Source organism: Haliaeetus albicilla, chromosome 6 (genome assembly GCF_947461875.1).
Source record: "Haliaeetus albicilla chromosome 6, bHalAlb1.1, whole genome shotgun sequence".
Taxonomy (NCBI): Eukaryota; Metazoa; Chordata; class Aves; order Accipitriformes; family Accipitridae; genus Haliaeetus; species Haliaeetus albicilla.
The window spans coordinates 30,957,761-30,981,355 of record NC_091488.1 but is presented as its reverse complement, the minus strand read 5'-3'; the positions used below and the strand labels follow the sequence as shown (position 1 = coordinate 30,981,355).

The window sequence follows — 23,595 nt, the reverse complement described above, 5'->3', positions numbered from 1 at the left end:
CTCTTCTTCTGCCTTAGTGCCTGTACCAATTCTCTGGAATTTCTGATTGAAGTGCAGCATCTACGTGACTTTGTTAACTTCAAGTTAGAAGGTTCCAGTATAATTAAAATAACCTCAAAGTCAAATTTAGCAGGTAAGAATTTTAATAAAACTCTTGGAATGAACTTTATTGTATGAAAGTAAAACAATTTTAAAATGATCAGTCCTTCTGTATGTACCTAAGGCTGCTAAGATTTGAGTGAATGTCAGGGGAAGTCCTAAATATTTGAACAAAAAGCCCTGCTAAAGCTATTATTTTATATTAATGGGGGCAAATACTACGCCAAAGTGAAACCCTTCTGCAAGCAAGGCCTATCTGCATTTCAGTTTTCCATTTAAATCCTAACTTTTGTCTACCATGATGACTCCCGGTTAAGCTGTTAAAAGACTAGGTCAGTGCACATCTTAAAAGAGTGCAGGTACAGAGATCAGAGGAGAAACCAGACAGCCAAAAATTTGGAATGAACTCTAGTTCAGTGCTGAGGAAAAAACATATACCTACCAGCATTGTTGCTGTCTACAAACTCCAGAAACTGTTTTAGCTGAGCCATCTACAAATAGGGAAATGCTAATACTTACATGGTGACTTTGTGTATGAACATCTATGTAGCTAGCTTTCAGTTGACAGACTGCTATAAAACAGAAGGATGGACAGCAGGCAAGTAACAGTGGTCAAATACAAAAATCAGTAAAAAAAACCTAAACAAAACTGCATATTAGATATGAATTGGTTACACAGTGACATGACAAGCTTATGTCTCTGTCTTGCTGGAGGTGCTTGTACAGGGAAGCTAAATACTGCATGACCTTGAGGTTTTGGAGCATACTTGCTCTTTTACATGGGCAGCAATATGTGAGCTTGATAGGCTGGCACTTAAAAGTCTGCATTATATTCCCCTTTGGGAAGTACTAAGGTACCAGACAGTCGTCTTGCATATTTTAAAAGATTCTGTGAGCCCAAATGATTTTCTGACTTCATATACATTCAGGATGCGTTATCCTGGATCCCAGCCTTACAGAAATCACTGCAACCTCTGCAGCATTGCAAAGGTCTCTGGACTGAGGTGGCTGCAGGAGACTGAGCAGTAAAGAACACACCACCTCTGAAGAGCCAAGGGTTGAGTTACATGGAGCACTGCAGGGGTTAAACTCCACGCCATATTCTCAGCTGAGGTACAGATGAACTTGTATCATGTGAATTTGTTGATCAGCTTGAGCCTACAGGACACTCTAACCACTATTTGTTAAACCTCAGGATTTTCAGTAAACGACAGTTAGTTGCGTTGTATTGAGCTGAGAAAAAAACCTTGCAAGACTCAAAACTAAAAGTAACCCCAAATATAATTTGGACAACTTAGTGTCTGATGTGTGTCCCAGTGAAGGCATTATTTAGCATGCATTCTTATGGACCACCCTTATCCTAAGGGATATTGAGTACCCCGTAAGATCACAAAGAAGAAAAAAATTTGGTGCACATTCAAAGACAAATAGATGGTAAATATTTACGTGGATTACAAAAGTGAAAGTGGCATAATATAAACCTATCAGATGTTGAAAGACACTAGCGCTAGGACAAGAATAGCTTGTCCTTTTGGAATACTGCTGTGGAAATGTATTCCAAGGACAGAGACTTCATGACAAGCTAACTGCTGTCCATCGAACTAGCTTCAGTCTCAACCTTATTGAGGTATAAGAAATATATGAATAGTCTACAAATATGCTGGTAATTTAAGTGATAAATGCTGATAAGTACTTTTCTCCTTCCCTCCTAAGCTTTACTCAAAGTCTTCCATTAAAATATATAATTTAGTATCTAGACAGTTGCATTTTGATTTGCATCTATTGCCAAAACAATACACCTTTCAGATAAGACTTTCATGCATTACTTTTAATAATAATGTTTTAAATTAAAAGACTGCTTCCATCAGAATAATGAAGCAAGATAGCTAAGAAAACAGCTATGTGCCTGAGCACAGAAATTCATTAAAGAAAAATCCATGAAACAGTGATGATAACGAGAAAAGTATTGAGCCTCAAAGTCGACAATACTGAAAGCAGAGACTGCATTTAGGGCTTACTGCATGAGAGGGGCTGTTTTTTCAGAGATCTTTCTCTTTTTTAAAATTTTGAGAAATCAAAGAAAATTATGGCAACTCAGTTACTTTTACATTGCCATAGGCATATGGGATTTTACTAGCACAAAAACTGGGCCTGATAGTGCTATAAGGAATAATCCTTTATTTTACTTATGTAAGTATTAGTACTAATGTTTCCTCTTCTTCCAATACTAGGAAACATACAATTATTTAATAATGACAAACAGCACCGCTTGAAGAAGGCAATGTAATCAGGATACTCTGCTTTCTAATTTCCCTTGTGGTCTCTATTTAAGTTGCAGATAGTATATGTGTTACCTATATTTATCTTAGAAATAAGTTGTCTTTATAAAGCCTTTTTTAAAAGAAATATTTGAAAAGGTGCTGTTTTCATCATTGAAGTATTTTTACCTTCCCCAGAATATAAGGAACTCACATAGCAAGCTCTAATGAGACACATGCTTGCCTTTCAATTGCATTCCCTTTTCTTCCTTTGCTTATGTTATTTCTTTTCTTCAGCAAGTCAAGCTAGTATTAAACAGAAAGTGGCACTGACATAACAGTAGTACCTGTCTGATAGTTCTCTGCATGCCAGCATGTCTGCTGAGCTGTGCTGCTGCTCTTGACAGGCTGTGGGAAGTCAGGAATAGAGAGGGTTTACAGGAACAGCAGACACTGCATACATCCAGCCAGAGACAAGTTTTATAATTCTGATATCTGGCTCTATTGACTCCTGTGACTATGCAAAGACAAAAGGTTCTGCCTGGGACAGAGCAACCCATTGCTGCTGGAGCACAGATGGTATGAAAGTGCTTCGCATAACACAAAAGGTTACAAAATGTTTGGTGCACTAAAGTGTGCTGTCAAGACCTGTTTTCTTTAAGCTGCCAGTCTGTCATTGTCTTTTGGAAACTGGCATGCAGCCAGCAAATCCATTTCCGTCACAAAAAGAAAAAAAGCCCTGTCTATATTTCCCTTCTGTTTTTTCCTACCAGGTAATTTCTCTCTATAATGTCACCTCAGGTATTACAGTAGAATAAATGAACAGCCAAAATTTCTCTTGTACTGTATACAAAACAATAAATAGTAAGAAAGAAAGTACGTTTTAAAAATGGTACGGAAAAGCAAAGAGAACTTTTCAAACCAAACATTCCCCACATCTGAATCAACTGAACTTCCCAAATACAGTATAAAACTCATCATTTTCTGTATTATGGGCACAGCTGTGCTGAGAGGCATTACATCCCTACCTGCAGTTGGTTCAGATGCTGCTAACTTTCATAGCTGAACCCAGTATAGACCAGAGTATGCATTTCATGCAGTCTAGCACACAACTCACAGGCTAAAACTCCATTAGAGACAAAGACCATCACCTACCTTGCTGTTTTCCTGAAGCCTTGACAGTTATTCTGCCTTGTACATCAGTCTCATTACAGATATGCAATGAATTTCTCCTGATTTACGACGCATTCTTTAATCCCCTTTTCAAAAGCTAAATTAGGCAGCAATAGGGTGAGGTCACAGATCAGAAGAGCTCCCGTTCAGCATATACCTCCAGGGCCTGGGTCATTCATCCTCTAATTTGGCAGTTGGAGGAATACCTGGCCAAGGCAAAATGCAACTTAGAAGTATAAAATCATACAAGTTTGGCAACTTTGGCTGTCTTTCTGTATGTGTCATTCATGGCAGCAGGAAAGGCTTGTAAAGGCAGAAACTGGCCTGTATTCTGACCTATTTTTCGCTAAAATCTGTATGTTCATTAAGGTTACCATGAAACAATTAGGTGACTTTATTTTCATCAATTTTGCAGTTACCCAGTCACACTTTTTAATTGTTCTGTTATTACAAGCACAGCAACCTTGTCCTTGCCTCTCTCAGTGTGAATAAGAATTTTAAAGTGCACCTTGCTGGATCTTTCAGACACTGAGATTGTGCGCACAGTCCTGAGATGCTAGGACTCTGAATTTATACTCGCTTATATTGAGGGTAAGGAGTGCTGAACATGTGAAAACATCAGCCTTGAGGGTCTGTTTCTTTCTCTAGCAAAAAAGTAATGAGATTAAATACCCCAGAAAGAATGTCTTTGGATGTTGAGTGGTGGCACATTACTCCCACGTGCAATTTTCAGGCCTGCTTATGAGCAATCATACTTCATCTGCATTTGCTCAGGCAATTGACTGCTGAAGATTTTAATTTGCTTTTTGTTACTTTATTATCCAGATGTCTCAATATTAAATGACAATTTTGTCTCCTGACACTGTTGCAGGAAGTTTTACCTTTCTGTTTTAAAATATTTTTATATTCAAGGCAGTTTTAAGTGCCTTATGAAATGTTATCTTTAAACTGTTGTATTTGAATCACTATGGAAAACAAGGATTTGGGGATTTCATCTTTGTTGTTGTTAAAAATCTACAATTACGTGCTATGGGAAAAGTCACTTCTTTGCAAAACTGCACATGGCAAAACCAGAAATAAAAACAGGCATGCAGTGGCATGAAATGACCACAGGCCAACACAAAAGTGAGAAGAATCTTCTCACAAAATATCTTTGTGATGAGCTAATATAAAAAGATTTTAGGTTCAGGTAGGCACAGAGAAATTTGCTTAAGTAAAATAATGAGTGCTGCTGTGCTTTTCATCTTCAAAATGTCTTACAAAGGTTAAGTCTTTAAAATATACCTGTGAAATGAAGCGTTATATTGCCACCGTTGTTTTTTTCCCCTCAGCTGAAGTGGATGTTGAGTTTTTAAACATCCAAGGCTGTGGAGAAGGTCAGTCAGAACTAGGACTGAAGACTAAGCTTCTCCTGCAGTGCCTGAGCTTCTCACACTGTGCTGGACATTCTTCATTTATTCAGTCATCCCTCCATTGGCCACTGCCCTTCTTTTCTCAACTGATTGTCCTCTTTGACATCTTTTCCCTGGCTCGTCTGCAGCTTCCCACTGCACTGTGTGTACTCACATTGCCCGGTTAAGCCTGCAATAACCCTGTAGGTCAACCCTCACCTGGCTACGTTTGCCTGCTCTGTTTAGGCTTTTCACAGTGCAGACTTTTCTCTCCTCCTGCACTACTTTAAGGAAAGGTCAATCTGGCAGAGCTCAGCAAAACTCTATTCAATGTGCTTTGCAGAACCCCTGTGGAAGACCCAACTAAATGAATTTGATAATCTTTAAAATAGGTATATCCCTCACAACCCCACATGTAGAGTCTCTATGTGTGAGGGTAGAAAGCAACTCACCATCTCTCGTGTTCGGAATAGCCTTGGAAAAGCTGCCTCTGTGCCAGGAAGCCTGGGGGTTGGACTGGAAGTAGGAATTAAATCACCCTTAGCAACACTGGATGCTGCCAAAAACCTGCAAGAAAGCAAAAAACCTCATCAAAATAGACTCTGTAAGTGACAATGAAGGATCTCTACTTCAGGGGAAGAAAAAAATTTTTCAGAAGGCCTAAACTGTAATTTGCAGGACCTCTTCAACTAACTGGGAATGATTCTTTAAAAGCTTAGAGGCCAGTGTCAGGAAAACCCCCCAGAGTTCGTGTAAGAGCACAGCTGGCAATGTCTGAAATTCTTTATAATGATAATGACCAGCAAAAATCTTGCAGGATTTGACACTTCAGAAATTGGCTCCACTTGAGGAACTCAAGGAATTGAACAAACTGACCTGGACTTTTCTGAAGATAAATGGTCAGTAAAAGGAAAAGGAGGAGGAAGCCTGGGCCATTTAGTGAAGCCAGTAGTTTTAGTGTATCTCATGCTATTAGCACCTGAGTGCATCTGTAAGGTGCTAATAGTCAGCCCCTACTGACTGCAGTGGGAGCTAAGGGCACTTGGCATTTTGCAGCGTTAGGCTTCATGTTATTAAACTAACGACATAAACATGCCAGAGTATGTGCTGTTTGAACTGCAAGGAATTGTTTCTTGCATTATCAAATTATTAAGGTTTTTTCCCCCCAGTTATCACTGTCTCACAGTAAGCAACTGCCTAAAGAAGAAATATACTGCAAAACTGTATGCATTGCGAAATGTCTGCACTGTGAGAAGCAGAAATAGAGGATTCTACCAAGAATAGACTAATTTAATTTTAAACATAAAAACTTTAAATGGCTAATATGCTTAAAATGTAGAAAATCAGATATCAAAAGCAGTTCTTGTTTCAAAGCAGAAGAGCAATCAGTAAGAAAAACGAACAAAAAGAAGACAGAGTGACAAAAGAAATAAGGAACGATCATTGATTTCCTGGAAAAAAGGATAAAAACTAATAATTTTTCACACATTATCAAATAACATGGTAATTTATCTAGAATATAATTCTACTAATGTTTGACTGTGACTTGGTGCCAGATCAGTTTTTACAGCTCAAAGTACTCTGGGGCAGGTTTTGAGGGTGGTTACAGACCTATTTGTTATACTATCTACTTGATATTATGGCCTATGGCCTAGGCTGGGATAGTCACTGATGTGGTTTCATGAGGTTGTCAGTGCAACTTTGGGAAGTCCAGGTTTCATTATTGCTAAAGGAAGGGCAATAGCCTCCCTGCCAGGGAGGCACCCAGCAAATCATGAATTATAACATCAGTCCTGTATGTGTTGAAAAAACATGGAGAAGTAAAAGCTCTTAGTACTTTTGTCCCCATGCCGCTGGTAGACGTAAGACTTGCATTTTTCAAAAATTAGTCTCCTGCTCAGTACAGAGCACTAAGCTTCAAAATGTAACTTATTGGCAGTAATAATAGAGTTTAAATAGTAAAATGAGTGCCCATGGTCTCTCTTGCCCTGCCCTTATTGGCAATACAGATTTCTCTATCTCTAGGCAAGGCCAGTATCCTGGGTTCAGCTGGGATAGAGTTAATTTTTTTTACAGGAACCTGGGAGGTGGGGGGCATAGCCGGGGCAGCTGACCTGAACTGGCCAAGGAGCTATTCCATACCATGTGACATCATGCTCAGTATATAAAGGGGGAGCGGGCCGGGGGGTGGGCTCTTCTTTTCGGTGGGGGAAGTGGCAGAGCGTCGGGTCCCGGGTGGTGAGCAGTTGCACTGTGCATCACTCTTTTTGTATACTTTTTCATTAGTACCGTTGTTGTTGTTGCAATTTCTTTGTGTTGTTCCAGTAAACTGCCTTTATCTCAACCCTCGAGGTTCCAGGTTTGTTTTTTTTCTCTCCTCCGTCTTCCCCCCATCCCACCGGAGTGGGGCGGGAGGAGTGAGCGAGCGGCCGCGTGGTCCTTTGTTACCGGCTGGGTTGAAACCACGACAGTCCTTTTTGGCGCCCAACGTGGGGCACGAAGGGTTGAGATAACGACAGATCTGGCCAGAGCGTGTTGAAACAAATTTGTCATACGCATTTCTTCTACTAGATAAATAGATGTTAGTCACAATGTTGATTCAGCTGTTTACATGGTGGCGTTTTGTAAGTTCTTATATGCTTTATGTATTGCCTGTAGTTGCGTATCTCATCTCTGGGAGAGTGATTGGGATTATCATTTTGCTGTACTGGGCAATGTCGACTTGTGAAATGGTTACATCACTGGTCATGAGGTTAAGCTGTTATCTGTATGAGGCAGTGATATCATTTCCAGACTTTGGGCACCTTCTGTCGGATTTTATTGGTAATTACACCCAACCCATGGGGAAGTTAGGGGGGGATACTTCCCCCCATCCGTTCCCCTCCTTTTTCTCTTTCCAACTAATTACAACAGTTTTCGAGAATTTTGAATATCCTTGGGATGCGCAAGCCTGTGTGCTGTTAGTGCTATGCCTCCTGACTATGTTTCAGGTCTTGTCTAGGGCTACAAAGAGGCTCTTTAAGAGTACCACCCAGAGATCTGTCCCAAAGCTGGATATTTATGGGTGGCACGGCATGTGGGAGGATGTGGGCAGGTATCTAGAGAACTTCTCACCTCCAGTGACTTGGAAGTTCACTCCCGAACAACTGCAGAACCCTCATGAAGTGATAGAATTTTTGAAAGGAAAATGCTGTGGTTATCCCAGAGACACACAACTTGCTACACTGTGCTGGGCCCTGGCCGGTATCTACCAAACCCTGCTTGATACTATGCAGCACCCCCAGGGGGAAAAGGGGGAAAAGATGGAAAACAAGACAACATGCACCGTGGCTACCCCAACCCCGACAACATGCACCATGGCTACCCCAACCCCAACAACATGCACCGTGGCTACCCAAACCCTGACAACAGACACCGTGGCTGCCCCTACCCCGACGACAAGCACCGTGGCTGCCCCTACCACGACAACAGGTACTGTGGCTAACCCTACCCCGGTGACAGATACTGCCACTAAACCAGAGAACCAACCTGTGCCAGTATCAGTCGCCCCTGTACAGAAAAAGAAACACACAAAGAAATCAGTTCGCTCAGTGAGAGATGAAGATGAACCAGGGTCATCGCGAGAACAGGAGGAAGAGGCAGAACCTGAAATAATTACCCGATCTCTATCCCTGAGTGAGTTGCGTGACATGCGAAAAGATTTTAGCCGCCACCCAGGTGAGCACATTGTTACCTGGCTGCTCCGATGCTGGGATAATGGGGCTAGTAGTGTGGAATTAGAGGGTAAGGAAGCCAAGCAGTTGGGATCTCTGTCTAGAGAAGGGGGTATCGACAAGGCGATTGGGAGAAAAACACAAGTCCTCAGCCTCTGGAGGCGACTTCTGTTAGGTGTAAGGGAAAGATACCCTTTCAGGGATGAAGTTGCATGTCACCAAGGCAAGTGGACCACCATGGAGAGAGGTATCCAGTACCTGAGGGAATTAGCCGTGCTGGAGGTGATTTATAATGATCCAGAAAATGCGCAGTCACCCACAGATCCAGATGAAGTCCAATGCACACAACCGATGTGGCGGAAGTTTCTACGAAGTGCACCACCAACCTATGCCAACTCATTGGCAGTAATGTCCTGGAAAGAAGGCTATGGACAAACGGTGGATGAATTGGCTGTCCAACTCCGGCAATATGAAGGAAGTCTCTCTTCCTCCCTACGGGCCTGTGTCTCAGCTGTAGAGGAATTGTCCCGAGAGTTCCAGCAATTCAAAGTAGATATGTCCTCCTCCTCACCTGTACAGGCCCGCATTGCAGTTATTGGGAGTAAGCGTTCCTCTGCCCAAGAGAGAGGAGAGAGAAAGTACACACGACGGGCTAACCTGTGGTTTTACCTGTGTGACCATGGAGAGGACATGAGGAAGTGGGATGGAAAACCTACCTCAGTCTTGGATTCACGGGTACGGGAGTTGCGAGAAAAAGCAACCAGAAAAGAAGATTCTTCTTGGAAAACTGCTGCTCCAGTTTCCCGTGAGCAGTCCCCCGGGCGCAGTAGATGGGCCGATCTCATTTCTGATCCTCTTGAAGGGACTTCTGATTCACATGTGCAAAAAGTGGGTAACAGATATTCTAACCAGGATTAGAGGGGCCCTGCCTCCAGCCAGGTGGAGGAGAGGGACAACCGAGTCTACTGGACAGTGTGGATTCGATGGCCTGGCACGTCAGACCCACAGGAATATAAGGCTCTAGTAGACACTGGTGCACAATGTACCCTAATGCCATCAAGTTATAAAGGGGCAGAACCCATCTGTATCTCTGGTGTGACAGGGGGATCCCAAGAGCTAACCGTATTGGAAGCCGAAATGAGTCTAACCGGGAATGAGTGGCATAAACACCCCATTGCAACTGGCCCAGAGGCCCCGTGCATCCTTGGTATAGATTATCTCAGAAGGGGGTATTTCAAGGACCCAAAAGGGTACCGTTGGGCCTTTGGTATAGCTGCATTGGAGACGGAGGAGATTGAACAGCTGTCTACCCTGCCTGGTCTCTCCCAGGACCCTTCGGTTGTGGGGTTGCTGAAGGTTGAAGAACAACAGGTGCCAATTGCTACCACGACGGTGCACCGGCGGCAATATCGCACCAACCGAGACTCCCTGATCCCCATCCATAAGCTGATTTGCCAATTGGAGAGCCAAGGAGTGATCAGCAAGACTCACTCACCCTTTAATAGTCTCATATGGCCCGTGCGGAAATCTAATGGGGAGTGGAGACTAACAGTAGATTATCGTGGGCTGAATGAAGTCACGCCACCGCTGAGCGCTGCTGTGCCAGATATGTTAGAGCTTCAATATGAACTGGAATCAAAGACAGCTAAGTGGTATGCCACAATTGACATTGCTAATGCATTTTTCTCCATTCCTTTGGCAGCGGAGTGCAGGCCACAGTTTGCTTTCACTTGGAGGGGTGTCCAGTACACCTGGAATCGACTGCCCCAGGGGTGGAAACACAGCCCCACTATTTGCCATGGACTGATCCACACTGCACTAGAAAAAGGTGAAGCTCCAGAGCACCTGCAATATATTGATGACATCATCATATGGGGCAGCACGGCAGAAGAAGTTTTTGAGAAAGGGAAGAAAATAATCCAAATCCTTTTGAAGGCTGGCTTTGCCATAAAAGAAAGTAAGGTCAAGGGACCTGCGCAGGAGATCCAATTCTTAGGAGTAAAATGGCAAGACGGGCGTCGTCAGATCCCTGCGGACGTGATCAACAAAATAGCAGCTATGTCCTCACCGACTAATAAAAAGGAAACACAGGCTTTCTTAGGTGTTGTGGGCTTTTGGAGAATGCATATTCCAAATTACAGTCAAATTGTAAGTCCTCTCTACCAAGTTACCCGGAAGAAGAATGATTTTAAATGGGCGCCTGAGCAACGACAAGCCTTTGAACAAATTAAGCGGGAGATTGTTCATGCAGTAGCTCTTGGGCCAGTCCGGACAGGACCAGATGTTAAAAATGTGCTCTACACTGCAGCTGGGGAGAATGGCCCTACCTGGAGCCTTTGGCAGAAAGCACCTGGAGAGACCCGAGGCCGACCCCTGGGGTTTTGGAGTTGGGGATATCGAGGATCCGAGGCTCGCTATACTCCAACTGAAAAAGAGATATTGGCAGCATATGAAGGAGTTCGAGCCGCTTCAGAAGTGGTTGGTACTGAAACACAGCTCTTCTTAGCACCCCGACTGCCAGTGCTGGGCTGGATGTTCAAAGGGAAAGTTTCCTCTACACATCACGTGACTGATGCCCCGTGGAGTAAGTGGATTGCACTGATCACACAATGGGCTCGCATAGGAAACCCCAGTCGCCCAGGAATTTTAGAAGTGATCACGGACTGGCCAGAAGACAAAGACTTTGGAATGTTGCCAGAGGAGGAGGTGACACGGGCTGAAGAGGCCCCGCTGTATAATAAACTGCCAGAAAATGAGAGGCAATATGCCCTGTTCACTGATGGGTCCTGTCGCATCGTGGGAAAACATCGGAGGTGGAAGGCTGCTGTATGGAGTCCTACACGACTAGTTGCAGAAACTGCTGAAGGAGAAGGTGAATCGAGTCAGTTTGCAGAGGTGAAAGCCATCCAGCTAGCATTAGATATTGCTGAAAGAGAAAAGTGGCCAGTGCTCTATCTCTATACTGAGTCATGGATGGTGGCAAATGCCCTATGGGGGTGGCTACAGCAATGGAAGAAGGGCAACTGGCAACGCAGAGGTAAACCCATTTGGGCTGCCGCACTGTGGCAAGATATCGCTGTTCGGATAGAGAAGCTAGTGGTAAAAGTACGTCACGTAGATGCTCATGTACCCAAGAGTCGGGCCACTGAAGAACATCAAAACAACCAGCAGGCAGATCAGGCCGCCAAGATTGAAGTGTCTCAGGTGGACCTGGACTGGCAACGTAGGGGTGAGCTATTTATGGCTCAGTGGGCCCACGATACCTCAGGCCATCAGGGGAGAGATGCAACATATAGATGGGCTCGAGATCGAGGGGTGGACTTGACCATGGACACTATCGCACAGGTCATCCACAAATGTGAAACATGTGCCGCAATTAAGCAAGCCAAGCGGCTAAAACCCCTGTCGCATGGGGGGCGATGGCTGAAATATAAACAGTGGGAGGCCTGGCAGATTGACTATATCACACTCCCACGAACACGCCAAGGCAAGTGCCATGTGCTTACAATGGTGGAAGCAACCACTGGATGGCTGGAAACATACCCTGTGTCCCATGCCACTGCCCAGAACACTATCCTGGGCCTTGAAGAGAAAATTTTATGGCAACACGGCACCCCAGAAAGAATCGAGTTGGACAACGGGACTCACTTCCGAAACAACCTCATAGACACCTGGGCCAAAGAACACGGCATTGAGTGGGTATATCACATCCCTTATCACGCACCGGCCTCCGGAAAAATCGAACGATACAACGGACTGCTGAAAACTACATTGAGAGCGATGGGGGGTGGGACTTTCAAACATTGGGATACACATTTAACAAAAGCCACCTGGTTAGTTAATACTAGAGGATCCGCCAATCGGGCTGGCCCCGCCCAACCAAGACTTCCACATACTGTAGAAGGCGATAAAGTCCCTGTAGTGCGCATGAGGAGTATGTTAGGAAAGACAGTCTGGGTTAGTCCTCCCTCAAGCAGAGGCAAACCCATTCAAGGGGTTGTTTTTGCTCAGGGACCTGGGTACACCTGGTGGGTGATGCAAAAGGATGGGGAAGTTCGATGTGTACCTCAGGGAGATTTGATTTTGGGAGAGAATAGCCAATGAATTGGGCTGTATGATACCTAACTGCTAAATACCCTGCCAATGCATGTCATTGTATCTATAGTGTCTATATGCCATATCAAGGGTATTACTGTAAGAATTACCCAAATGACTGCGGGATGGACTTTGAAACTAGGCCAAGTACAACAGCGACAGAACTTGAACTGACACCCAGCAATTTCCTCAAGATCAACATCTTCGACCTGCAGACTAAGGGCGTGAGTTGCACCAAACGTACTAGCCACAAGTTCCAGAGGCAGCATACAACAACCCACCATCTCACACCATCTCTCTTATCCTGAAGAACTGTTACAACAGATGGAGCCCCAAAGTCATGGACTAAATAAAATCAATGGACACATTAGAGGGATAGCCCACACGCTAAAGGAATACCATTTGCGTGTGTGTGTGTGTGCGGGGGGGCGACGGGGACGGACGCAAGTCCATATACTTATATATATAAGACAAGGAAAGTGGTAGTGGTCGATTGGAAAATGTAAGATCTGGGCATGATGTAGATGGTATAGAATAAGGGGTGGATAATGTCCTGGGTTCAGCTGGGATAGAGTTAATTTTTTTTACAGGAACCTGGGAGGTGGGGGGCATAGCCGGGGCAGCTGACCTGAACTGGCCAAGGAGCTATTCCATACCATGTGACATCATGCTCAGTATATAAAGGGGGAGTGGGCCGGGGGGTGTGCTCTTCTTTTCGGTGGGGGAAGTGGCAGAGCGTCGGGTCCCGGGTGGTGAGCAGTTGCACTGTGCATCACTCTTTTTGTATACCTTTTCATTAGTACCGTTGTTGTTGTTGCAATTTCTTTGTGTTGTTCCAGTAAACTGCCTTTATCTCAACCCTCGAGGTTCCAGGTTTGTTTTTTTTCTCTCCTCCGTCTTCCCCCCATCCCACCGGAGGGGGGCGGGAGGAGTGAGCGAGCGGCCGCGTGGTCCTTTGTTACCGGCTGGGCTGAAACCACGACAGCCAGGAAGGACGAAGGTAGAACGGGCAGCATGACCTTCTACGGGAACATGCAGCACTCAGGACATAATGATGTACTTAGCTGTATCTCGTTAAGCATTCGATGGATGATCAGCAGCAACTGATCAAGGCAGAGTAGCCCTCTTGTCTGGTTTTGTTTGGAAGTTGTTAGCGTAACCATTGTCTGCATCCTTTTCTCTCAACACACTCCATCAAACATGGCAAAACTGTTCTGTATGAAAATACAAGAGTGCATGAGAGTCAGGCTAATTTTAGGTTGATCTTAAAATACTCAGAAGGATTTCCATCTGAAGGGGTGGAGGGAGGGGAAGCTGGCTTTTGTTCCTTTTTGAGATCTTGTATGGAATGTTTCATCCCAAGGTAAGAAATTATACGTACAAGAATGTCTAGGTAGCACCTACACACCTCAGAGATTTTGTTTGGCTTTTCTAGACAAATAAGTAGGCTCCGTTTCTTGACAGACTCGAGGTCCTTTTTGTACATGCCTTCCCCCTATGGTCTATCCTTTTCCCATCCTCCTTTCCTTCCAGCTTCTGCATCTTCACCTTTTCATCCTCATCTCAACTGTGTTTGCAGGCACCTGGCTCTGCACTCAGGCCCTTCCTAATTGCACTCCCTTTTTCTCTCCTGGTCCTCTAATGAAAAAAAGAATATTTTTGAAATGTGTGTGCTTATATAGTCAAGAATTTCACTGTTGGCATGCCATCCAATGACTTCATTCTTGTCCAAATGGGGAGAGAGTGTCCTCTGAAGGGGATCTGGAGGCCACCTGGGTGCTTAGATCACTATTTGCACCTTGTTATCTAGCTTGGAGTGCTGCCAGGCATTCCTGTGCAGGCATATTTGCAAGCTGCCTACAAGCTCCTGTGAAGACCTTGTCTGGATGGGAAGGCGGGATGGATGTGGGAGTCCTTGTTGAGGATACAGCAGTATGGATGTAGCTGTTTTATCTGCCATCATTTTCAGCTTAATTAAAATGTAAGTACCCTGGACCTAGAGGTTCAGCACAGGAACAGAACAGACATCTCCAAGGAGAATCTTACATACCCAGCAGGTAAAGTTCATATGGAATTATGCTTTCTTTTAGCTTTCTAAGAACATCTGAAAAAAATAGGTAATGCTCAATCAGTGACTGAGGCTGTTTATAGAATAGTGATTCCTATGAACTGAGAACGGAGAAGAAGACATTACAGAACTGCAGAAATAAGGACTTTTGGGAACCATCGATATGCAATTTACAACCAGGGTAATTTTTGTTATGGCAGAACATCCTCAGGTAAAGGGAAAAATTAGGAAATTGCCTGAAATCCTATGAACTCACCGTTTTGTTTAATAAACAGAAGCCAGATGAACAGGGCTGTCTTGTACATATGAGCACTTAATATTTCTAAATATAAATAAACCTGGTTTTACGCAATATAAAATCATTTCACATTGAATCCCAGTAATCTCAGTTTATGTGTGGCAGTAACTACCTTTAGGAAGGTAGTCCAGCAGAAGTAATTCTGGACCTGCCTCCACCTCTGAAGCACATTTATTGCTTCCATCACTTTGCAAGCCTCATGGTTCTCCTGCTTCAAGTCTCAATATTTATTATGTCAGGTTGAAGTCTGCCAGTAACCAAAAAGCAGAACTATGAATTCCAGCCCTCCTTTCCTAGCAAAGACATTGATATTATGAGGGCTTTGGTCTTGTGAAAAGCAATGGAAAGAGTCTTGTGAAATGTGTGGAATACGGAGGCAAGCTTTTTTTGTGATTAAAAATAGCATCTGCAATAATTCCATGACAAGACTAAAAGTGACTTTCTTACTGTGTGGAGGATGCTAAATAAGACTTTTAAAATGGTATCTTGTGCTAAGATAATTATGGGAAAAAAACAGCTTTACATGAATCTGACAGCTGTTTTAAAAGCTCAACTAGCAGCACCATTTGCTATCGTGCAGAAGACCTAGGTTCAGAATCACACACAAATTTTTGTCTTCTCAAAAGCCAGCGGTGACTGGAGGTGGCATAAAGAAAATGACAGCCTTACTGCAAAGGCAAACAGAAATCTATCTGTGATCTTGAGCGGAGTTTATATTTCCTGCATAAAAGGGGCAAGGAGTTAGAAGTAGATAATACTTCCAAGAATGGCTTGATGTCCATAGTTGGATAAGAATCCTCTTTTTCTTTGAATTTACAGTGGCTGCATCGGATGTGCAAGAAGGTGATGGATCACTACAGTCCTATAAATCCCAAACACATATGTAGTATAGCTTTTCAAAAATAACTTACAAAACAGCCTTCCAGGAGAAGAAAAATTCCACAATAATGACAGCACACTGACAGTGCAATAAAGAGAAATTCATTATTCTGACTGCAGGGGTTGAAAATGACCAGAGGGCAAATGCATAAAATAATAGGAAGGAAGAGCCTATGTTCAAATGTCAAAAACTCCCTGCTGCAAATGAAAGAAAAAGAATTATGCTCAAAATCTATTTACACTGGATAGGCATAATAATAATAATAATAATAAAAGGTAATTTATCTGAGCACAATAAATATATCTGACCTTGAAGCTGAGGATGCAGCATTACATGATATCATCTGTGTATAAATAAATGATTCCTTTCAAATGTTCATTGCCGTGAAATGAAAAGAAATCTTTGCCATCTGATGGCAGCAAAGGTGGCAGCAAAAATGAAAATTAACAGTATGTGAAGGGTTAAATATGTAGGTTGATCTTCTTTGTGACTAACTTTTGTTGACAATTTTTAAGCTGCCATTCAATTCTAGAAACAAATCTGATTATTATCATTATTTCTTTTATTACCTAAAGAGGATAACATTTACTCACAAGTATGACTACTTCTGTATGAAATTAATTTTGCAAGCATAAATTGCACCCTCAAACAAGATGTCAATCCCACAAAGGAACAGCAATAAATTGAAAGCCAAGCTGTTTTTCTGAAGTTATTTAGTTCTAAACAAACCTTCCTATGCAGTCTGTCTGCTCTTTATTTTTAGTTTTTCCTTCTTCGTTATTGAATGCTTTTGTAAAAAAGGATTTTTGTTCTGAGCTTTTCTTCCCCTGATATTTCCCATATGAAGTCACAATCCTCTGATAGCTTGTATGAAGAGGATTAGAACATGTCATCACTAATTGCAGATAAGGATTTAAAGCAGGGACGGGCAGGAGCAGCAGAAAGATGAGGCTGCCCAACCTGTCTTGATTCAGACTGCATGGATGCTTTGCTTCTACCTCTGCTGCTTCAGGAAGTTACCCTGGCTTCCACATCTGTCCTCATCTTATAGCAAGGGAAAATTGCTTTTTGTTGAGCATGATGGAAGACTAACTTTTCTGCTAAAAGACTGATTTCTGTATTGTACATTGTTCCTAAAGAGCTATTTCAACCATGAGGACTACACAAAATTAGTTGGTTCATAAAAGCACAAGAGAAGGGGCAGTTGCAAACAGGAATCACTTCTAAACTCAAAAAAATGCCAGATTTCAGTTGCGGGATTGTATCTTCCTCCTCTGCAATTTTTTTGTTGTGTCTGTTAGACTGTAAACTTCTGAGTACTGTCATTGTATCATCACATATACCATACAAGGGCTTCCTGTGAGTATGGAAATTGTAATGGTAACATACACAAGCCATAACCATCTGCAAATATTACCGTTACTTCATGTCAACAACGGGTAGCAATTTGACTAATAAGCTTAAGGAATTACATAACTTAAGTAGCAATTGAACAAAATTATGTCAGCATGTATTTCCCCCTCTTTAGCTTCAGGACAAGTCAATTATTAAACACAAATCAAAATAATGGATATACGTTTATAACAATTTAGGGTTCCAGGCATTGATTAACCATGACTGAGAGAACTTTCTCTCATGAAGATAAATGTTATATCATAAAGAACCTAAAAACTCCCATGTGAGGTCATGGACTACTGGGAAGGACACTTCATGTTAGCCCTAACATTCTTTGATGGGTTGAAGTCTAGGCAGATAAGACAAAATAAGCAAGGCTAAGTAGTCAGAGTTGCTCTGTACTTCTCTGTATGGATTGTTCCTCAGAAATTGCTTAAGTAAAGGAAAGAATTTAACATAAATGCCCTTTCATCTGCTTTTAAAAAAGATTCTTTTCTTTCACAACCTACTTTCTTCAGGCCTTGCAACAAGACAAAAAAGTAGCTCAGCAGTTTCAAAAAATGGCAAAACTGAGCCAGAGGGAATTTATCTTCAGATAGCTAGTGAAAATCACACAGTTTTGTTGCAATTTTCAGAACTTATCTGTCAAACCTTGACAGATCAGGAAACTGAAAAGGACAATTTCTTGATTAAGACTGAAAAAGAGCTTGAACTTCATTTTCAAGGAGAAAGGATGTTTTTCAATTAATAAAGATAAGAAAATATGCAGTAAAATTACGTCCTTGTCTAACCTATCAACAAAGTTGTAACCAGAGTTCCACATCTCTTTCCCTCCCATGCCAAATTTTGGGCTTTCATTTTGGGGTATGAGAACTTTTTTTTCTAAGAAGTCAGTCATTTGGAAGACAACCTGTGATTTAGTAAAGGAAAGAATTAAATGTCTTAGTCTCCTCAAAATTAAAGGAAAATAACAGTTTCAGTTGTGTTAAATAGACTTGTTGATGTAACGTGCTGTTTCTTGGTCATCTGAATTCATAATGTACACCAGTATCTCTTTGTGAAAGCTGTGTTACTAAAATGAGATCTTTGTCATTTAATCACTCAGTCAGAGCACTTCTAGTGAGGAAGCTCAAGGATTAACAGACAGAGGACATGGCCTAGGATTTTAAAATTTATATGCTGTTTCTTGACTGGTATAACAGGTGATTAAGTATGTTGAATCTCTCACAGAGCAATATCTTACATATCAAAAGGGCATATCTTTAAAGCAGGCAGCATTTTAGTCCTATATAATACTTTTTTACCAAAACAATCACATAGCTCAAAGTTTCCTGAAACGATGACTGTTTTTATGTATAGCTGTTGGTGAGGCAGGGCTTAATATAAACAAAGTTATTGGAAAAAAAAAGGAAATCTTGCTGTAAACTTTATCAGTGGTTTGGCAACTGATGGGGAGACAGACAACTTTTCTGTTGGTTCATCTTTACTATCAGAGTTTGGAGTACTGGATACCACAGCGGCTTAAAGAAACCTGCTCAGATTATTTAACTCCTTTCTTCCTGATGCAGGTGCTGCTGTCCAAATAGCTTTTGGGGAAAAATTCCTGTGAGGGGCATAGAAATGGTGATGGATATAGCCAGGGTACTGATTATATTTTTCTTCCAGAGAAGGCAAACAAACAGCCTGTAGATCTAGCATAAATAGTCTTGGGAAGCATTTCTATTATCTTTCACTAGTTTGGATTGCTTTCTTTGTAAGTATTTTTTGAAGACAAATGGCTTCAGCCAGCCCGGGCGTGGACTATTTCCATTGTCGTTTGATTTGTTTTTCAGCAATGCTGGGTTGCATTGGAGCAAATGTTGAGAGCTGCTGCCAGGGAGGCGCAGGGAGGAGTACGTGAGCAGGATGCGTCCGGAGCGAAAGCTCCTCCTCAGCCAAAGCAATTTCTTACCAGAGTTTCCTCAAAGTTGTAAGAATGTACCAGAAAGAATCACCTCCACAACTCATACAGCTTAACAGAAAATGGATATTTGTAAGGGTAAGTACCATTGTAAAAGGAAGATATGATTTGGGCAATCTAAGAATCTCAACTTCTACTCAATATTTTCAAAATTGACTGGTGTTTGCGGGTGCCCAATGAATAGAGCTGCTAAGGATGCCACTTTCAGAGCTACCTTTTGAAACAGATTTATTTAATGGTGATATGCAGTGAAATAATTGCTCTCCATTGTGCTAAATTACATTTTGTTTCAGGACTCCAGTCTGAAGCCATACCCAAAAGCTGCATCATTTTAAAAAAATTAGCCAGCAGCCTGGCTGAGCTTATATCTCAAGCACATTGTTTTTATATGCAGTGATAAATCACTTTTTAGCTTTCTGCACAAAGGGCGTTTTCTTGTTGAATGTATTCAAGAACATTGTAGAGACCTTTGTAATTAGATAAGGAAAAAGTAGGACTTCTTTTATGAAGAAATTAATTTTTAATGCTACTGAAATCAGGGAATTTTGAAAATACTTTGCATTGGTTATTTTTGCTTTGTACCTGAAAGCTGCACAAAAGTAATTGCGTTTCTCTCTAAAAGACAGTGAAGTGAGAAATAGCCAGGTTTCTTTTACATTGAGGATAGAAATTTTATCAAATAGAAGACTACAGATTTAGGTAAAGATGTCTGGATTTTGCCTGAATTAAAAAATATTCATGGACAACCCTTCCAAGGTCTTTCACCTAATTGCGTACTAAGCCACATCTTTCTATCCATTAAAAGTGCCTATGCTTCGCAATATGGTTTAGTTTAAAAAATGATGTTTTAGAGCTCAAAAAACATGCAGTTCAATGTCTAGTGCCAAATATATAAAATGCCCTCCTCTTCCTTATCGTTCTCCAACCCGGCCTGGCCACCTCAGTGTTCTGCCTGTTTTTGATTAAAGATGAGGTACAAATCTGATCTGGCACGCTAATTGCTATATTCCAGTGTAAGTCACAGACTGTTGCTGCTCTTATTTATTCTCAGACAAAAACATTCAACCCCAACCCCCCAGCCTCCAGCTACAGGCTGCAAATTCTTAATGGTTAGCCTTTTGCTATGAGTAAAAACTATGTTATTTCTCATTTACTCCAGTTGCTGTGGGCCACCTCACCTGTGACAGCTGAGATAGCTGCACTATCTGTTGTCTAATCTCAGTGGAAAGATTTGAAATTTTCCAATGCTCTCTTTCACAATGGATCAGAAACCAGATAACTTTTTAATGTTAAGGATGGTCACTTGCACCTCGTCCAGTTTCTCCCTGCTTAAACAAAAGTGCACACACACACACACACGCTCATCAGATCAGTCTCTCTAGAGAATTTTCTTTTTTCCTTCTTAGAGTAGGTGGGGCCATCTGTGCACACTTGAGCCTATCATCTTGGCAAATTCCAAGAAAAAATGAATGGTAGAACAATGAGTTTATTAAATGTCTTTTCTGAAGATTTTCCCCACTGTGAAGAAAGCTAAGTTTACTTCATTTTATACAAAACCAGAGGCTAATATGGAATGGAAGTCTACACATAAGCAAAAAAACCCCCAAACCAGCTCCCAGCCCCGCCCCCAACTTTTTCTCCCAGAGCTGTTTAATGTAGGAAAAAGTTGACTGCACAAAGCTACTCCATCGTGAACTAGTGAGTCACTGCCTCCAATCTGTACTTCTTAGGTTCAGGCTGACGCATTTGCAGCTGAACTTCTTAGGCTTGCCAGTTCTCTGGAGCAGATGTATATTACAGAAAAGTTGGGAATTTCAAGACATATCTCATCAGTTTACCATGTATAACACATCTGAGAAACTGAGCATCTAACAATAAGGAAAGGGACGAGAGGGAGGGAGATACTGATCAGACTACAAGACCTGCAGAAGTACTTTCACCTTGTTAGTAACTTTTAGGACCTAAAACTTATTAAAATTTAAATGCCTTGAAGAAGCTACATGCTAAAAGTAGTAACAATAGGTTTAAATATTTTTTTAAAGAAATGAGTAAATCTGTTGATGTGTTAATGGAAGAATCCACACAATCTGTCACAAAGTGGTAGATGGTCTTCAGAGCAGATGAATACAACACTAATGACATGACATTTCCTGCCACATCTTACTAATGAATAAAACATTAAGTAAGCAAGGAGAGGTCAAAGAAGGGCAAGAGGCTTGAATGAGGCATGCATTTTCAGTGGAGGGGATAGAGGTAGCAAAGCTACCATAATTAACCATAATTGAAATGGGATTTTTCACTCCTTTCTAGCCCATGAAAAATAAATTTTTCATTGTCATCAGCATCCCTTTACATTACAGATAGCAGGAATGTACAGGTAGCAGGAAAATCATTCTTCAAAATCTGAACATTTTAAAATGGAAAAAATGCAATTGATTTTAAGTACAGTGCTAGTGTAGAAGATGAGCTAAATCGATTTTATACTGAAAATATGTAAGTGCCCATAGAGCATTTTGTTTGGGAGTAAAAGAATATTTTCTTTTATATTTTTTATGAGAATTCTATTGCACTCACTCCACTATAGATTTTCCCCTATTGTTTCTAGACTGTTCAAGAATTTGAAGCCAAAACTTGACGCTGCAAGATTTCAGATAAAAGCTGTAAAAGGGCAATATGCAGAACATCTCACAGTTTCATATTCAGATTCCTACAGAGAAAAAACACCGTTAAGAAAACTGGATGTATAATGAAAAGGCAAAGAAGTATTTAATCTCATTATTTTCCTCTCTTAAATCTCAGGCTCATACCTTCCCGCTTGGCTTCTGAAGACACAACTGCTTATTTGTCAATCACGAGTAATGCTTCCCTCTCTTGAGCACCTTCCCTCCACCTCTTAAAATAGTTTCCAATATTGGAGCCTGGTACTACTTAAGCCAGACTAACCAAATTGCCACATTATCCTGACTGGAGAGTTAAGGAAGGACTGCAAGCCCGGCTAGTCAGGAGGAAAATAACAGTCTTACAATAGCAAATCCCCTAAGCAAGGAAATTTAAACAGGAATGATCCTAGGGTTTTAAGACGGGTCCTTGTTTGAAGCCTCTTTTAGCCAACGTGGCACCTGTCAAGGCTTGGACACCTGGCTGTGTGTTTTCAGAAATGTGTGACCTGATAGTTGCTGTCCCTGTATCTTGCCTCATGTGATGCAAAGGAGGTCTGACACTGGCCCCAGGGTGGTTCCTGTGAAGGCTGGGACTGCTCTGGGACTGCTCCTAGCAAGTGCTGTCATCTCCATCTCTGACAGCATCTGATCTGCTTGTGGGGATTGTAACGCAAAGCAGACCAGCCAAAATGTGCCTGTGGCAGGCCTTATTTGCCTATGAAAGAGTGAGGTGAGCCAGGATCCTCCCCTACCTTCCTGGGCTTGTTGTTCTCAAGCTACTTCACCACAGCAAGAGGCACAGGAAAGAGAGCAGAAAGATGCAGCGGTGGAAGAGTGCTGGCCAGAGGGATCCTGCTCACCCTCAGCTTAAGCATAACCTTCAGGTTACAGAGGATTCTGCAGGACAAGAAGAGTTTGAATAAGGAAGGGTGAAGATGAGACCAATGGCTTATAACTAGCCATGGACTGCTACGTGTATTGCTGAGGATGTGCTTAATGCTAGTATTGGGTTTATGATTTGTGCCTAAAGAGTTCGAGGAAGTAGGTTCATTCCTAAATACCACAGGACCCACAGGGATAGATGAAGGCTAGTGCCCGGGAGGGTTTATGCTGTGGGAAAGGTCTCTGCATCGGTTAGTGCCTTGGTTAGTACTGCAGACAGTAACACCTGAGAGAGAATATGCTCAAGGTTTGTCAGTGGCAGAGACAAAGTTGAAATCCTTGACCCAAGGATGAGGGTCAGGTCTGGCTGAGACATGGGAGAGGGAGGCAGAGGGAAGTATAGTGGTGGGGCAGGGAGAAGTGTGGGATGGGGAGAGTCACATTTACTGCTCTGGCTGTTGCATGGGAAATAGGAGGGAGGACAGTGACTCCCTGCAAATTGTGACTCTGCACTGCTGTGCCAGCCAAGTGGGATTTACGGGGCTCCGGCACTGGTAGACTTGGAATCTGAGCTTGTAATGCCAACTTAGTGAATGCCTATAGCTGATGCTGATCTGAAGATTTAGATTTACTGCTGGCTGCTGCAGGACCTTTAGGACTTCTGCTGACAAAACCTACTGGCTTATGGGTGCTTTTGCAGGAGGAAGATGTCACTGCACTCTG

At 42.2% G+C, this 23,595-nt stretch overlaps 1 protein-coding gene across 4 annotated transcripts in view; it reads right to left on the bottom strand.

Annotated features, from left to right (window-relative positions):
* The window catches only part of HTR1F (5-hydroxytryptamine receptor 1F), a 134,461-nt gene that overhangs the window by 64,611 nt on the left and 46,255 nt on the right, over positions 1-23,595 (bottom strand). For 3 of the 4 annotated variants that reach the window (XR_011325072.1, XM_069785402.1, XM_069785403.1), the window contains exons 2-3: positions 5,374-5,488; positions 3,513-3,736 (exon numbers count right to left, since the gene is read on the bottom strand). The gene's annotated coding sequence lies outside the window, so the exon portion shown is untranslated. The remainder of the gene's footprint in view (positions 1-3,512; positions 3,737-5,373; positions 5,489-23,595) is intronic. The other variant, XM_069785404.1, reaches the window with a different exon arrangement.